This window comes from Macaca fascicularis, chromosome 17 (assembly GCF_037993035.2).
Source record: "Macaca fascicularis isolate 582-1 chromosome 17, T2T-MFA8v1.1".
Classification (NCBI taxonomy): domain Eukaryota; kingdom Metazoa; phylum Chordata; class Mammalia; order Primates; family Cercopithecidae; genus Macaca; species Macaca fascicularis.
Window position 1 is genome coordinate 30126678 of NC_088391.1, and position 9356 is coordinate 30136033.

The 9356-nt window shown below is 41.7% G+C and overlaps 1 long non-coding RNA gene across 1 annotated transcript; it reads right to left on the reverse strand.

Moving 5' to 3' along the window:
• Positions 1-4701: 4701 nt before the first annotated feature.
• LOC141408937 (uncharacterized) lies at positions 4702-6284 on the reverse strand. The gene is made up of 2 exons (XR_012426669.1): positions 6030-6284; positions 4702-5584 (listed from the first exon to the last, which is right to left on the reverse strand). It is a non-coding gene; the product is annotated as an uncharacterized lncRNA (long non-coding RNA).
• Positions 6285-9356: the final 3072 nt, after the last annotated feature.

Consider the following 9356-nt stretch of genomic DNA (forward strand, 5'->3'; position numbering starts at 1 on the left):
GCCCCAAACTTCTCCTCAATCCAAGTATCCCTGAGCCTATATACTACCACCAGTTATTCATTTCTTGGAATTAAACCTTGGGTTTTGGCTGTTCTGTCTTCAGGCTCTAGGAATCTTCTTGTCAAACCCCTTCATTGGAAAAATGGGGCCTAGAAAGATTAGATGACTTTCCCAAGTGATAAGTTAAGAAAATACCCTGAATGCTTTAAATCCACCTTGAGGTTTCAATGTGCATGTGCTCTATAAAATGAATCCCATATTGTTTTTCTTTGAAAGATTTTCAGAAATAGCTGCCTTTTACCCATTAGATTACTCACACTGAAGTTTTGAAATACTAGTATTTCTGATTTGAAGATGGATGTGGGAAGTTCATCCCCTGTCCCCACCTCCCACCCCCAATCTCTTCTTTGAAATCATCCAAAGCAAAAGGAAAATAAGAAATGGAAACCAAAAAATCAATTTTCAGTAAAACTAGGGGATATTTTAAGCTATGAAAAACAAATAGATGGATGGAAGGGCTGCAAAAAGCAGGGGAGCTTCCAGGAGAAAGAGGAAGGAAGAGTTCATGGCTGTGGAAATGAGACCGAGTCAGCAGAAATACATTTGTAAACAGGGAGGGCAGAGGTGAAGAATAAAGTCTAAGTCACATGTTTATGACAGAAGGAACCAGTATACACACCAGAGTAGCAAGAACTCTCCAAGACCCAATTTAGTTGTGAAATGAAGAGATGATGGGATTAAAAAAAAAATCACACATCCACAACATTTGCAGGAACTATCTATCTCGGTGGCAGAGGGAAAGAAGAGAGACGCTGGCTTTTTAAAAAAACCCCATAGCTGCCTGTCTTTATTGATCAGGGAGAAATAGATCTAAAACTTGCATGCAAAACCCTGATTTATAAAGAAAATTCCTGCTAGGCTGGGATGTGGCCCTGTAAATATTTGGCCCAAGGAAAACTCTTGTGCCTCAAAGATGAGAAACCAAAAAGAGCAAACCCAAGTTATTTCAAAGATACAAAATATAAAACAAGAAAAAAAAAAGACCAGAAAAAGTAAATGGCAGATAAAATGTTGCCAAAGAGCAGATAAAAATAATAAAAAGTATTTTACTACAAACATAAAATACTTAATGAAACAATTACCTCTATGAAGTTTGGGCACAAAGTAGAGAGGGAAGAATCATGGAAGTGATAGAAAGACAAGTGACGTTGTTCGAGCTGGTGCACTACAGGGTAGACATGGGGGAAGAAGTAAACCATCAAAGAAACAAAGATGTGTTTGAAGGAAGATAGACAATAATAATAGCACAAGAGCTTAGAGGTTAAAAATAAGAAAACCAAGCAAAATGAAATTGATATGGGTACAGGAAAGATTTATTAAACAGGACAAAAAAGTGAGCAAAATACTGATTTTTTAAAACCTGGTGATTGTAGAATTCAATAAAAACAAGCTTACTTGTAAATATTAATGCAAAAATATTAAATAAAATATTACCAAGTAGGCTCAAATAATTCATTAAAAGAATAATACAATGTGACAAAGTGGGGTCTACTCATAATTTAGAGATGGTTCAATATTAGGAAGTCTTACCATTTTTGTTATCTGAGAAAGAAATAAGGTATTAATCTCCTTAAATACTTAAAAGATACTTGTTAGCACTTTTTCTTGTCACCATGTGAAGAAGGACGTGTTTGCTTCCCCTTCCGCCACGATTGTAAGTTTCCGGAGGCCTCCCTAGCCCTGTGGAACTGTGAGTCAATTAAACCCCTTCCTGTATTTAAAAAAAAAAAAAGATACCTGGTAAAATTCAACTTCCTTTATTGATCTCAAAATAATTCAGTGAAATAGGAATAGATGTGTACTTCCCTAATATATACAAAATAAAAGTCAACATTATGTTTAGTGGAGAAATATCAGTAGCATTACCATTAAAGTCAGGAGTACGATAAGAATGTTCTAAACAGTTAGATAAGAGAGAGAAAATAGGCATATACAAATTGAAAAGAAGTAAAATTATCATTATTTGCAGATTTTATATTTGAATACTCAAGAGGATCATCTGAAAAAGATTATAAAAATTATAATTCAGTAAGGTAGCTTAATATAAAATCAATATATAAATATCAAAAGGTTTTATACATTTAAGCAACTGCTGGGTAGAAGATGTCATGGAAAAAAAGACCCTTTTACACTTTCAAGAACAACAAAAAAGTTTAAATAACCGGAAATAAATCTAAGAAGTATTCCATACATATATCAAGAAACTTTAATCCTGAAAGACAACAAAGCACAGAGAAGGAATTAGAGGGGCTTCTCGCTCAGACCAGGTGACCAGGCGATGTGGCAATAGGAAGGCATATTGACTTCACCACTAAGATTTAGGATTTCCACTTATTCTATAAAAACCCTTACAGACTTCATCTGTAGACAGAATTTTTCTCTTAGTTAACATTTATTGCAGAGTTACATGTGCAAGGCACTATATGTTTTGCCAGCACCATGTCACTCATCACTGTAACAACTTTTTGCAGTAGGCACTATGATAGTTTCCCTCCCACAGAAAGGACCTTCAGGGTCCAAAGGCGAGAAATGGTTTGCACGAGCCAAGCAGCTGCAGAATCAGGCTGAAAAGCCATCACACTATACTTTGGAAAACTCAGAAAAGAATGAAGAAGAAAAATAAAGTCACCCATAATTCTCATTCCTAAATATGACCACTCTTAATATTTTAATCTAAATCAGCAGCTTTCTACCATTTCTCCAACCCGGTCCATCTGAATTCTGTGACTCTTTTATCCTGAGGAACCCCATGGGGCTCGCTCTGAAATGATTTTTCTTACGGGTAAGAAGGTGTCATCTGAAAAGTTCCACGTGTTTTTCATGTGGTCTGTCCATTGTGCTGTTTTAGTCTCCTTCTAATAAATGACATGGTTTTTCAAAGTTCACGTTGTCCGTGATCAGGTGTGAAGAAGTTTGATTTTTATGTATTACTAATGGAAAGCCTTCCCATACTGTTGCAACCCTACTGATTTACCTGTACCCTCTCTGGCCAGTCGCTTGCTTTACTTTTCTTAAGATGCTTAGGTATTATGGTGATAGGCATACATAGTCACCTGTATTGTCACAGTGCATATGTCACCTGAGAGGTGGGCTAATATTAAAATACACACACACATAAACACACACACATGCACATACATATACATTTTTTCTTTTTGGAAGAGCTGGGTCAAAATCAATTTTGATTTTGCCAATCACAAGCATTTTTTAAAAAGTCATAATCACAAGATTATTTTAATCAATGAAAATTATTAAAATTTTATTTCCTAAAATAAGTTGATGGCCAAAAGCTTTTGAATGGCTTTCTAAATGATTTTCTCTACTTGGGAAGGTAAACTGACTAATGATTGTGTGTCTGTTTCTGGTGTTCATTAATCACAGGTAAATTAGTAGACACCTCAGGTTCTGTTTAGTTAATAAATCATCCCTGCAATTGCGCATCTTGAACTTCACAATAGCACTTGTTGAATCTGGGGAAGTGTTCGAGATTCCTCTGTAAATGAATCTTAATTTTTGTTTAATGCTTAATTTAAAATAGTTTTTGCTATGTAAAAATCTTATCATGAAGATGTTAACCAAATTTATTTGTGGAAAGCTATTATGTGAAAATAATTGATTATGGACATTAACCAATTGAATGACATCAGCTATGACATGTATTTTGAGGACTGTTGACCTCTATTTTTGTTCTTCAGAATTTTTTTTTTTTTTTTTTGAGACGGAGTTTTGCTCTTGTCACCCAGGCTGGAGTGCAATGGTGTGATCTCGGCTCATCGCATCCTCCATCTCCCGAGTTCAAGCGATTCTCCTGCCTCAGAATCTCGAGTAGCTGGGATTACAGGCATGCGCCACCACACCCAGCTAATTTTTTGTATTTTTAGTAGAGACGGGGTTTCTCCGTGTTGGTCAGGCTGGTCTCGAACTCCCAACTTCAGGTGATCTGCCCACCTCATCCTCCCAAAGCGTTGGGATTACAGGCGTGAGCCACCGCTCCCAGCCTCTTCAGATGTTTTAAGGCTGGCTTTGAATTGGTTTTCCCATTTTCTTCTCTCTGTTTTGATTCCCTTCATTCTTTAGTGTTTGGTCTCAGTGGAACAAGAGTTGTTCATTCTGACTGTCCCAGACCTTGCATCAGCCCTCCCATGACACGATGTGCCTGCTGTTTTCTTGAGCTCTTGAGTGATCCATTCTTGAGTGAGCTATGACTTTGTCTCTTTCGTGTTTTCCCCTAGTATTTGAATCCTTTTAATTAAGGTGTCTACTGAAAGGCTACTTTAATAGTACTTTTTGTTTTTGTAATGCAAGCTTATTATGCTAATGTTTTCAAACCAATGTGCTCAATAGAGATGAAAAAAGAAAACTAATTCCTCCGTAAGCAGAAGTTTATTTTTTTTTCCCTCACTTAAGACAAAGCTAATGTTCTAAAAGGTTGTGAGTCTCCTTACATGTGTCTTTACCCTTGGACAAGGTAAAACAAGTTATAATGGTGGGTGTGACTGATGCTTATTAGTCCCTAGCAAATTAGTAGACGTTTTGTCTCCTGATAACTCTGGCTTTGATTAATGTTTGCTCGCTGCAGTGGGGCCTCATGGACTTTCAAGATGGCGCTCATTCATTGGAGAAAGCATTGGAGATTCTTATGTAAACCTGTTGTGTTTATTTTATCATTTGTTTAAAACATACTTTTCCTGAGCGACAAAATGTCCTCCCTTTTTTCTGAGTTCTAATTGGCATCAGCTTCCGTGTATTTCAAGGCAGCTGCTTAGTGGGGAGATGCAGGGGGCGCTGGAATCCAAACACACCCTCTCCTGCTCCCTGACTCTTTCTTCCACAACAGAAGAGAGCAATGACCAGTAGCTGGAGGTACTTTACTTTTTCATAAAATAGACTAATGTAAACCCAGCTTTGGAGACATTGAATGATGACTCTTTTTCAGGCTCCAAATGAACTATCTGTTTAAACAGCAGGATATGTCAGGGAAAAAATCAAGCTTTAACTTTTATTAGATCTCTCCTGTTTAGTTCACTCCAACTCTATGTGTCTGACATTATGCAAGTGTTTATACAGGGTGTGAGTGAGTAGTTACCTTTCTTCCTGTTGAAACATTAGGGAGGACTGGGGCCCAGTGGCTGAGAGCTAAGGTCGGAGTTGGGCAGAGCTAGGTCTGAAGGCCACTTCTTCCACTTAGCCCATGCCTCATTTTCCCCTCTGTGAAACATGGATAATAATACTATGTACATCACACTCACAGGACTATAGGAGGCCACATATGGAGAATATTTAGCTGGGTGCTTGACGCAAAACAAGCATCAACCAACAATAGCCACAATGATATTGTCGCCATGTTTTTCAGCTTGAGTTCCCAGGCGGATACCTCTGATATTAGATAACACTGGTATTACACACCATTGATACTGTAGATACCACTGTGATTAGCTAACAGTAAATGTAGACATGACAGTGCTTCATCAGGTAGACATCAGGCTTCGAGCATGCCTCCATCTCCTTTCTCCAACCAGAACGCCTGCGAGGGGGAAACAGCAAGTGAAAATACTGCAAAGCTTTGCATTTAGAAACCGGAAAACAGATGCACAGAGCAGTCTGCCTCTGTGTAAATGCACATTGTAATCAGTTTTCTAACTCTGCCTTTACAAGGATGAGTTAAGCGGTTCGTTGACATATCATTATCACATTCTGAAGATAAACAGCCACAGGATCTATGAACTCTCATCAGGCAGTTAATTATTCTTGAATTTTTCTGCACTCTTGAAACATATTCTATTTATTTAACCGTCCCCTGGGAGCCCTGGTCGCTTTTGTCCCTGCCACACGGCCAGTGGTGTAAAACCTCTGCATCTGTCAGATTTCTCCATGTGGAGCATAATTGCCTGATTTCCATTTGAAAGTACAGCCCTGACATTAAAACGACATAGACACACCAATGATAACAATGGCTTCCTGACACCTACCAGAGGAGAGGGGGCGAGGGGGCATAATGCAGGAATAAATAAATGCACGAATGAACGCTCGCCTTCACGGGGCCAGGTCTGAATTTACAGCTGCAGATGAAGTGTTCCTCGGGAGCAAACAAAAAGAAAGAATGAAAGAATAAAAGAAAAAGAAACCAATAGATTAGCATCCGCGTGAGTCTGTTGGAGCCAGATGGCTCTCTGTGGAGAGCGAGCTGTCCTGCTTTCTCCCAGTAACCCCGACCAGCAGACAGCAAGCCCGCTACACGGGGAGAGAAATGATCTCATTCCTCAGCCGGGCACGTGAGCCGCCTTCTTTCTCTCACACACAACTTGAGCTGAAGGGAAGTTGGAAAAGAGAGAAAGGGTGAAAAGGAAGGGGTGGGGGAAAACGGGTGATTGTAAAGAACAAGCAGGTCCTCGTAGCCCAGAGGAAGAGAGACACCAGGCCAGCCCTGAACGTTGAAGAACTGTCTCCAGATGTCCACGAAGGAGAAGACAGGGAGACAGGGGACACCTGACACATTGTTATCTCCTCCACACACATCCATGAACTTCACCTCCACGATCCAATGTTGCCTGGAAGGCTTGGTGTGTAGAGACTGGGAGGAGGGGGGCAGGCTGCTGTAGAGGCCATGGGGTTAAGTTCTGTGCCCCACTGGAAAGGGGCAGTGAGCAATGTTTTCGTTTCTTCCTAATGACAATGTCTGCCTGTCTCTGTGGGCCACAGGCCAAAGAATCTGTCAGTCCTCAGCCTGCAGGACCAGCCATCTGCTGGGATCCCGGTCTGCCATGCTCCTGAACAGGTGCCTGAGGTGGAGGCAGCTGGAGTGGGGGGGCAGTCAAATGGTACCGACAGGTTGTAGGTGTGGGAGGGCTCCTATGCTTGAAGATTCTGAGACTGAGAGGGCCCTGGTCTGGGGTCATTCTGCCTGCCCTGCTGAGCAAAGCATTCACTGCTCATAAACAAGTCTGTTGTCTGGAGTGACAGCCACATGTGGGGGCTGGTGGACGTCAGACAGACCACCAGATGCTGGTGTTAGGGCCTAGCACTTGCAGGTGTGTGCAGAGGTGCAGGCCTCCTTCGAGCGAATCTGCCCGCTTAGTGAGTGTTTACATACCCAGCTCGGTACTGGGGCTCCTGAGGCCTCCCACCCAGAGAAGCAGACCAAGAGAGAATGAAGGTGCCTGTGGGAGTGAGTGCAGGGGGCTCATGGAGTACTTTGTCAGCCTGGCTAGGTTGCCTGGGCACCTGAAGCTTGTCTCCAGCAGTGTTTACCCAAAAGAATAAATAGTAGTTTCCAGGGTGACACCAAATGCGGGGAGATGTAGTCATTCATTTACAGCTGGAAACTATTATTTAACTCCTAATAAGTATTGAGCACAATTCTCTTCATTTTCAGCCCAGGATGGGGGCACCTGCTTCACAATTCCTGGCAGTTGTCGGTAAAGCTGAACATTAAGCTGGTGTATTCTGTCAGGGCCAAGGAAGCAAAGCAAGCTGCCAGCTGGGGGCTAAAACCACAGGCTCTGGCTTTTCTTCTTTCTAAAAATGAAACGGAAAGCCAGCACCCCACCAAAAAACGGTTCTGCTCTTTATCTCCCAGGCAATGCTACCACATAACAGGTTCTTTGTTCTGTACAGGATTCTCACTCACAGCAGAGCTAAGGATTTCGAAGGAAACCATATCACTAAAGTAACAAGAGTGTGAGCTCCATCATCGTTCCTTGCCTCCACTTAAGCAGGGAGATCAGTCACTCAGTAGGAGCATTTAAGAAAATTGTAAAATGCTAGCGTTTAAGGAGCGCTTACCAACGTGTCGGCCCTGCTTCTAAGTGTTTTGTGTACATTTCATGTAATCTTCATGACAACCCTATGCGGCAGGTTCTCTGATTATCCTTGTTTTACAAATGGAATGCCAAGTCCTAGAGATGTTAAGCAACTTTGCCAAAGTTGCACAGCTAGTCCCGGGTCCATACCACCAGGCTTTCCCGCCTCTTTTGATGGTGTAATAACTGAGCTTTAGGCTCCCTGTTTTGGCTGCTCACCAGTGGTGCCATCTTGGGCTACTAAGTCTCCCTGAGTTCCCATTTCTTTATCTGTCAAGGAAGGACTGGGATAGTGGTCTTATAGGGTTGCTGTCAGGAGCAGAAGTAATGTGTAACATACATGCATGCAAGGCCAGTGCCCGGCATGTGGTTGAGGCTCCATAAATGTTAGTACAGATGGTACCCTGATGGTTTAACAGTTTTTCAACTCTACAGTGGGTTTGTTGGGAAGTAATCCTGTCGTGTGTCAAGGAGCATCTGAGTTAAGATGATAGTTTGATTTACAGTTTCAACTTTACCATGGGTTTATCAGGATATAAACATTTTATCAGGATATAAACCTGATGCATTTTTGTATTTTCAGCTTACAATGGGTTTATCTGGACAGAACCCTCATCATAAGTTGAGGAGCATCTGTGGTTACTACTACTGTGAGCATTGTCATTATCTTGTGCTCTTGTATTTCACTGAATTCTCACACACACACACATGCACACATAAAACTGTGAGATAGGTGGGGCAGCTGTCACTAACCCCATTGTATAGCTGGTGTATCAGGTGGTAAAGCTTGGGCAAGAACCCCCATCTCTTGACTCTGCACTTTGTCTAATCTGAGCTTGCCGTTTCCTGCTGGACTGCAGGTCACACCTGTCCATTTCTAGACACAAGACACAGTTGCTCTCTAGAAAGAGCAAGGAATTCACCTCTTGTCACTTTCCCTTTGTCTCCAGGCCCTGGGATTGGCTGAAGATGGAGCTAGGTCCTGCCTGTGCCCTCCTGGGAACTGCTGAGACAATTAATGCCTCTTGGGACAAGTAAGGTACTAGCTTAAATGGATCACAAGCTCCTGTGTGCCCTTAAGATTTTCTTTAATGTCTAGGTCAAAAAAATACGTATTTTCTTATCATCAAGAAATGCAGATGCATAGCCCCATCTCAGGCCTCTCCTCCCCTTGTTCGGGTGGCCTCTGAGAACATTTCCAACACTCCTCTTTGCAGAAGGCATTCTGTACCTACAACTGGAAGCAGGAGAGGAACCGGCCAAAGGACCTGGGTGTCTTGGCTGTACTCTGCCTTCTTTCCTTAGCTTTCCTAACTCTGCCTTTCCGGTGATTTTCATGTTTTCCCTTTCATTTTACTTTCAGAAAATCTCTGGGGAATGCAGCTTTTGTTCTGTTGCTTCACGCAATTCCCAGGGCTGGGAATGAAAATTATTTCCTTTCACAACTTCTGGCTAAGTGCCTTTCACAGCCCGGCTGTGTTCTGGGGTGATTTATAA